Genomic DNA, 8,951 nt, shown 5'->3' with positions numbered 1-8,951 from the left:
CTCCTGAACTACTGAGTGCTGAATGAAATCTTCTCACGTGGGTGTCCCTGTGATAATCTTATGCTCCTTCTTCATTGCTTTCTAATAATCAAGTGTTTACCTAGCAAAGAAAGACCTGATTTATCTCCATTTAATTACTAAATCACTCACCTAAATTTCAGCTCTTCTTCATTCCATTATTTAATTGTTTCTGCTTTATGTTAATCTTTGGGTTTTAAAACTGAACTAGAAACCAAGTTCCAATAGCTATCTCAGACCATTTATTATTGTCTCACAGCACTCTATTTATTAAAAGAGTGATGTTTGGTGATCATTTCATCTTAGCATTCAGAGTATTTATAAACAAGTTGTTAAATTTATACAATGGTACCAAATTTGTCTCTGCAGGATATTTTAGAAACATGTGTGATTCCATTTTAAACTGTTTATATTCCTAGTGGGAGATGTAAGATCTCTAACCCTCAGAACTGAGAAATGGAAAATATACCTTTAGCTAATGAGGATGCAAAGTTCATTCTAAAGTGTTAAAGAACTAAACTTATTTTCTATTTCTTATTATAACAACTGATCTGTGATTCACTCTCTTTTAAAAATAAACACTACATATAAAAAGACAGAATACTAAGGGTTAGCTATCTTTGTATTCTCAATTACTAATGCCTTTCCTTCTTCCACTAAAAACTGAGAAATCCAAATTTATTTTTGCATAAGAATTCTTAGTGCCTTTGATCTCCATTTTACTGTGAGTACTGACCCCACTTGTGCAGATGGCAACCCGTGCACAATTGTGCAGGGTTTTTCTTTTACTTTCTTCCATAAATCTTTCATAAAGGTTCTACCTAACCTGCTAGAGGCTTTTCTCTAATCCTTTTAATAATTCATGGACATGAGTGCCTACCTCACTCTCACTACATTACCAGCACTTCTTTTCCTGTTATACATGTCCATGATGATGTGTTTTATGTTACTTTTTGCAAGTATCATTGTAAATAAGCTATATTCATCCTATACCTATCAGGTGGGACACCTACAATTCTATTTGTTCCCAAATCATGAAAAACATAGTCATTTAGCTTTGCTTAGAAAATTTCAATGTTAAGAAAATGGATTTTTCAAAAGTGAACAAACTTGCAATAATTGAAAGCAATAAGCAATTTCCCAAGTCTATAACAATCTACTCAATATCTCCTATTCAACTCTATGCCAAATTCTGGGGTGGAAGAATAATAATGACCTCCTATTTGGACATGGGATCATAGGATGATAGAATTAGAACTGGAAGGGATTTTAGTAGCCTTCTTTGTTTTTGGTTTTGGTTTTTTTGCGGGGCAATGAGGGTTAAGTGACTTGCCCAGGGTCACACAGCTAGTGTCAAGTGTCTGAGGCCAGATTTGAACTCAGGATCTCCTGAATCCAGGGCCAGTGCTTTATCCACTGCACCACCTAGCTGTCCCTTAGTAGCCTTCTAATCTAACTCCTTCATGTTACACATGATGATATTGAGGCTGAGGGAAATAAAGTGTCTTTCCTAAGGTCATGTAAGTAATAAATGTCAGATATAGCAACCAACTTGAGAAACTCTCTTCACAATATATTTGAAAGTCTCATATTAATAAAGTTAATTTAATTTATGGTTTTCTTAATATTAATCTAACCCTGAATTCATGCTGACCAAGTATTATTTCAAACAACCTAAAAGACATGCAGTGAACTAATATTTTTGAAAAACCAAAAGTGATATGGTATGATATGATCAAAGACATGATTTTGAACCAGGCCCTTTTACTCTAGGACAGGAATTTCTTCCTCTCTCTCCTATTTCTCCTCTTATTTGCTCCATCAGTGCAGATCACAACTACAACTTCTCATCTCATGGTATTTCTGTACATATTCTCCCATAACTCTTCCAAAGAGGATCTACCCAAAATGCTGGACATCTTCCTCTAGAGTTCTTTACATTTCATGTTATCCCTCATTCACGCTATATGTGTGACTACCACTTTTGCCATATATATCTATATGACAATGAAATACTCTTTTTCTTCTTGAAGCAAGGTCATCGTTAGGGATATTATATAGGCAAATTGTACATACATCATTCATCTCTCCATTGTCATGTGAGTCAGCTGAGATTTAATTCTGAAGTGACCTGATGTACCCACATTCACAATCATAAAGTATTACTCAGAAAGCATTTGTATTTAAAAGATGTTTTTGTTCTGAAGGTAGCTTGAGATTTTTTAAAGCATTTCACAATTTCCCAAATATAATCCTTGTCTCTATATATACAGCCTGTTGAATCTTAGTCTAAATTAATTGATATTATGTATCCCAGATATATGTGGAGAGGATTCACAAATAGCCATTAATTTGCAAGACATAGTCTAGAAAATATGAATTTTATATAGGTTTCCTTTTTTTCTTATGTAGATTGTTAGGCTGATTACTTTTGAATGGTTATGGATCTCAAAAAGGAAGCCTTGTAATATTCCAGGGTTCTGTGTAATCAGAAAAATATCATCTATAAACAGAAACATCAGTATAGACTTACCATTTATTGGTAATATCTCTGTCATTTGAACCTTTGCAGGACTTCCTCCATGATAGTAAGGAATATGTTATGCTTGCCTTGACAATAATCCAATAATTGTTGAACAGTTGTCTCTGTGGTTTTGTTTATCAAGAAAACTTGAAGAATCTTAACATAGCAAAAGGAATTAATTGTAAGAGAGCCTGTAAGTCTCCATGAATTCAAATGCTTTTTCATAATAAAACAATAAATATAGTGGGATATTGTATTCTCCATATTTTCCCATATATTTTGTGATTCTACAAATGTAGTCTCCAAGAGAAAGTTATTTACAAAAGCCTGCTGGTATCATTCTTATATTTTAATTACTGTTACCCCTAATAATACATATGAAGTCATATAAATATAATAAAAAGCATTGATATAGTTATATACATATATAGTTATAGTATAGTTATATATAAAGTTATATATAGTTATAGTTATGAGTGTATAGATGAACTAATTGTTAGATAGATGGATAAAAAACATGTTTAAATACTTACTATATGCAAAGACTTGTGCTAATCTTGAAAGATTGAAATAGAAAAGTAAAATTCTTCCAGCTCTCAAAGAACTCATATTCTAAAGGGAAGACAACAGATATAGAAGGTTTTAGCTGCAAGTCAGAGAGAAAGGCCCAATAGAAAGATTATTTAAGGTATGGCAGCAAAGCAGATGGCAATGTATCATTGTTAATGTCATTTCTACTGATAAAATCATATCAGTATTTGATGATACATCTTTTAGTAGTGGCAAGGACTTTGGTGGTATGAATTTTTCTTTTCTATGACTGTAGCATCTTCAAAAGCATTTGCCAGTCTAATTCACTTCAGGGACTGTTTTCTAGAAAGTTGACTTCAGGGGGTGGATTACAAGCAGATCTGATGGTCTAAGGGTTGGTACCACTCCCAGGGCTCTTGGGTTTATCTGCTCACCTTGGTCATTAGTTGGTGCTGGTGATAGTTAGGAAGGGGATTCCCTTCACTATAGTAATTGTTAACTTCAATTATGCCTTTGGGACCCAGAAAGAAAGCAGTGGCCTGAGGGGTACTGCTATTCTCAACACTCTTGGATTCAGGGTCCTGAGCTACCTCCATCAGGATCTAAGGGGTGATGGTGGTCAAGGTGGTAGTTATGGTTTGAACTGTGTAGCATTTGCTGCCACTTTTTCGCTTCCTCTTCAGGATGTCTTGCTGCATCAAGTAGGCTAACTTGCCTTTTCCATAGGTAACAGTAAGTATTTGATGGGAATGGCTGGCTCCTTTATCCTATGAGTTTCATCTTTAGATGATGTATAGGAAAGCAGAGAGGATTGTGCTGGAAGCAGAACCAGTGTTCTCAGTAGTATGAGTTTGGAATTTCTCAATTATCAAGGCTCTTAAGCTTAATTGCCCTTTGATGAAAATTGGTTTTAGTGGGGACAGTGGTAGAAAAGGAGATATGCCCCTTCTCCACTGTGATGGCTCCCTTCATCTACATCAGTGTTGGTTTAAAGCTTGAGAAAGGTGGGCCCCTTCTCAACAGTAATTTCTCCCATAATGATGGCTGAAGAGCTTAGGCTGGAAGCAGGTCAAGTGGTCTGGGGTCACTGCCACTACTTTGCCTAAGCCTGTTAGATTTTCTATTTACTTAAATTTTCTTGCCTTTTTTTGTAACATGGCTAACATGTTTTGTATGACTTCACATGTATAAGTGATATTACTTAACTTCTCAATGTGTATGGAAGTGGTAGGAGGGAGAAAGATAACTTACAATTCAAAATATTAAAAAAGAAATCTTAAAGTATAATTATTTTTTTAAAGTAGGAAGTATAAAAACCATAATTGAACAACAATAAAAAAAATGAAGAAAATTAATTCTCAACAGGTAATACTTACAAACTCCAAAAATAGCAATAAAACAACCACTGTAGCAGGAAAACACACAAAAAGATGGGCTGAGATTATTTTCCAGGCAAAGACAGATTAAAGGGAGCTGTGTTGGGTTGTTAGTAGAGTCAAACAGCATGATGACACTAACACAGACCCCAGGCATGCTGAGCAAGAGGAACTTAACCCCAAGCCTCTGAATCAGCTGTACCACTAGTGTCTTCTGGAAAAAAGCTTACAGTGAATTTGGTTATGCCAACCAAGCTGAGAACCAGTAAAAAATCTTGAATGATGGAAGGCCTGGGTGGGAGAGGGGTGCAGGCTCCTTGGAGCTAAGAAGCACCACAGCACACCTTTCTCCTGGCTGGTTAATTAACAAGATAGCTTGAGGTTATCTTTGGACCAGAGAACAGCCCAGGAAAGAGAAAACCTGCCCTTCCTCAAACCAAAACACCTGGAACCCTCTGAAGCTTGGGACATTGTAGCTTAGAAGTAGGACCCCATTGAAAGAGGTAGTTAAAAGTCAAGTAAAAGATGGCAAGATGAGCACGCAAAGAAAGTTGAGAACTACAGAAAGTTTATTTAGTGACAAGAAATATCAAGGTGCACCCTCAGAAGAGGATAACAACCTCAGGGCCCCTACATCCAAACCTTCCAAGAAAAATATGAATTGGTCTCAGGCTATGGAAGTTCTCACAAGGGACTTTTAAGAGAAAGTAGAAGAGATCAAAGGAAGATTTAGAGAGGTGGAGGAAAGAATGTAAAGAGAAATGAGGGCTATGCAAGAGAGTAATGAGAAAAAGTCAACAGCTTGAAAAGCCAAATGGAAAAAGAGATACAAAAGCTCTCAGAAGAAAAGAATTGCCTAAGAATTAGGATTGGAAAAATGGAAGCTAGTGACTCTATGAGAAACCAAGACACAGTAAAGCAAATCCAAATGAATAAAAAAAAAAAAGAGGACAATATGAAATATCTCCTTGGATAAAAAGCTGACCTGGAAAATAGATCAAGGAGAGATAATTTGAAAATCATTGGACTACCTGAAAACTGTGACCAAAATAAGAGTTTAGACATCATCTTCCAAGAAACTGTCACAGAAAAGTGTCCTGATTTTCTATAAGCAGAAGGTAAAGTTGAAATTGAAAGAATCCACCAATCACCTACTGAAAGAGATCCCAAAATGAAAACCTCCAGAAATGTTATAGCCAAATTCCAGAGCTCCCAGGTCAAGGAGAAAATATTGCAAGCAGCTAGAGAAAAGGGATTCACCAATTGTGGAGCTACAATAAGGATAAAATAAGATCTAGCAGCATTTACATGAAAGGCCCAGAGGGGAAGGAATATGATATTCTGGAGGGCAAAGGAACTGGGAATATAGCCAAGAATCACTTACCCAGCAAAACTAATTATAATCTTTCAGAGGAAAAAAAGGGACTTCAGTGAAAGAGAGGACTTTCAGGCATTTGTGATGAAAAGACCTGAACTGAATAGAAAATTTGACTTTCAAATACAAGACCCTAGAGAAGCATAAAAAGAGAAAAGAGAAAAAGAAATCATGAGGAATATTAAAAAATTAAACTGTTTACATTCCTACATAGGAAGATAATACTTCCAACTTATAAGTACTTTCTCAGTATTAGGGTAGCTGAAAGGAATACACTTAGACACAGGACACAGATCTGAACTGAATATGAAGGGATAATATCTGTAAAGCATTTATTTTTTGTTTATCCTTGTTTTTTTCTGGGGCAGGCAGGGTGGGGCGGCTTATGTCTGGGGCCTGTTTGGGCTCTGGGCCTCCTGGGTCCAGGGCTGGTGCTTTGTCTACTGTGCCACCTAGCTAACCCATGATGATATCTTTAAAATAGGGTTGAGTGGTAGGAGGAATGCACTGTGGGGAGGGGAAGGGGAGAAGTGGACTGGGGAGAGGTAGCTCACATGAAGGAAACAAGAAAAAGCTTATGGAGGGGTGGACAAGAGAGGGAAAGCATGGGGGAGTGAGTGAACCTTACTATCATCAGAATTGGCTCAAAATAGTAATATATTTTGCCCTGAGGGAAAGTGGAAGGAGACAGAGATAAGGGGTGTGGGGGGAAGAAGAGGGGAAGGAAGGAAGGGCAGATTGGGGGAGGGACCAATAAAAAGCAAAACACTTTCAAGAAAGGTGAAGATGTTCTGTGTAACTGCATCTGTATGACTTATATTGAATTGCTTGATTTCATAGGGAGGGCTTAAGGAGAGAGGGAGGAAAAATATTTTGAACACAGGATTAACTTAAAGACCTTAATCTCATCAGAGTTGGCTCAAGGAGGGAATAACATACACACCCAATTGAGAGGAGTAATCTATCTAACCCTACAGGAAAGTAGGAGGGGAGAGGATAAGGAGGGAAGGGTGAAAGAAGGGAGAGCATAGCAGGAGAGGGGAGAGTCAGAAACAAAACACTTTTGAGGAGGAAGAGGGTAAAAGAATATAGAAAAATAGAGTAAATATCATGGGAAGGGAATAGGATGGAGGGAAACAGTTATGATGATTGTCAAGTTTAAGCTACTATATAAAAGTTTTGATGAATATGCTATCAGAAAAACCTGGAAAGACCTACATGAACTGAAGCAGAGTGAAATTTACTATATACGAAATAACAGCAATAGTGTAAGATGATCTGCTGGGAAGGATGTGGTTATTTTCAGTAATGCAATGATCCAAAATAACTCTGAAGGACTTATGAAAATTGCAATCCATCTACAGAGAAAGAACTGATGGTATTTGAAAATAGATTGAAGTACATTTTTTGACAGTTCCTTAATCTGAAGTTTTGTTTTTATCTGTTTTCTCTCACAACCTAGCTAATGTGGAGATGTTTTCCATGACTACTCATGTATAACTTATATTGAATTGCTTGAATTCTTGGAGATGGGGGGTGGAAAGGAAGGAAGAGAAGTTGGAACACAAAGATTTAAAAAACTGATGTCAAAATTTGGGTTTACATGTGATTTGGAAAATAAAATTCTAAACAGAAAAAAAAATTAAAAGTAATACTTAGAGAAAATTAAGAGAAAGAACAGAAGAGCACATCAGTGGATTCCTGCTCTGCCTATTGTAAAAAGGTGCCCTGGTCCCTGTGCTATAGTCACTGACTAGTAGTGTTTCCAACAGCTACTGAATCAAAAGAAATTTGAAATAAATTCCATGTGGAACTGATAATGATCAAGGGCCTTTATTTTCTAGCCCAGTATCTATGCCAGTTCCTGAGACTCATTCTGGAACCTACATCACAAGCTTCTAATGGTATTGGTCCCTAAGTTAGAAGTTTATAACTAAATGCAAATAAAGTGGGCAATCACCAAATGACAAAAAGAAAAAGGAGGAAAAAGAGGAAGAAAAGCAAAGAGACTGAGGAAATGTAAAAGTTACAAAAATATCAAGATGTAATGAAGAAAAACTGAGTAGAAAATTTATCCCAGGATGAACTTCTAGCATGAGAGTATACAGTAAAAAAAAAAAAAAAACTAGAATAATGGGTTGAGGGGAAGATAAAACAATCAATCACAAGGGTTCCTGAATGTTTAAAAGGTCCATTGAAAGAGATGAAGGAAGGTATTGAAATAGCTTAGAAAAGAAGATAGGAAATAATAGCAAAGTGGTGGGGAAAAATAGAAGAGACAATTCAGAAATTAAGTGATACAACAGAAAAACTAGAAAAGTTTCAAAGATAAAACATTGGGAAACTCTCACCACCTATCACATTAGAGGGTTGCCTAAATGTCCCTTCCAGCCCTAAATTAATGAATGTCAAATCTTTTCCATTTTATATCTGCTTGTAGTCCTCCAATCAATTCAGTGAATGTTCTAAGAATGATGTGGTTCCATGAGGTAATAATAAACTGTCTGTAAGCTGATTTTTCACTTCCATTCTTTTATTTTCTTTTTCTTTTTTTTTTTTTGCGAGGCAATGGGGGTTAAGTGACTTGCCCAGGGTCACACAGCCAGTAAGTGTCAAATGTCTGAGGCCGGATTTGAACTCAGGAACTCCTGAATCCAGGGCCGGTGCTTTATCCACTGTGCCACCTAGCTGCCCCCATTCCATTTCTTTTCATTGTCTTATGAAGTGATATTGATCATAATATTCCACCACATTGCTCCATAATATTATATAAATTATTTTGCATTTTATATTAGTATTGGCCTTGTTTAAAATGTCTCTGGGCAAGGGAGTTGGTGTGGTTTCTGGGGGATCTTTTTCTAGATTCTTGTTGTGATGACTGCTTTTCAAGTTGTGCTGGAAAATGATTATCAAAGGCCAACATCTCTGACTTTTTCATTTCCCATTTTAGTATCTATAGTTCATTTGAACAGGTCTTGTTAAAGCTGTTACAATTATTCACAATATCCTTTTATTCCCTCTCCATATTTTTTCTGTTGATTTTGATATTTATATTAATTAATTAATTGTCCTGCCTGCACATAGATAACTAATTCTAATATAACTCCTATATCATTAGCCAGTCATT

At 36.2% G+C, this 8,951-nt stretch overlaps 1 long non-coding RNA gene across 1 annotated transcript in view; it reads right to left on the bottom strand.

The window, feature by feature from the left end:
- Positions 1–2,563: 2,563 nt before the first annotated feature.
- Positions 2,564–8,951, bottom strand: part of LOC122750764 — a 65,519-nt gene continuing 59,131 nt past the window's right edge. Inside the window, exons 2-3 of the long non-coding RNA XR_006355753.1 lie at positions 3,076–3,154; positions 2,564–2,698 (exon numbers count right to left, since the gene is read on the bottom strand). This is a non-coding gene — a long non-coding RNA (uncharacterized LOC122750764). The remainder of the gene's footprint in view (positions 2,699–3,075; positions 3,155–8,951) is intronic.

This window comes from Dromiciops gliroides, chromosome 3, assembly GCF_019393635.1.
Source record: "Dromiciops gliroides isolate mDroGli1 chromosome 3, mDroGli1.pri, whole genome shotgun sequence".
Lineage (NCBI taxonomy): Eukaryota > Metazoa > Chordata > Mammalia > Microbiotheria > Microbiotheriidae > Dromiciops > Dromiciops gliroides.
Note: the sequence above shows the minus strand (reverse complement) of the source record. Positions and strands in the feature narration are given on the sequence as shown.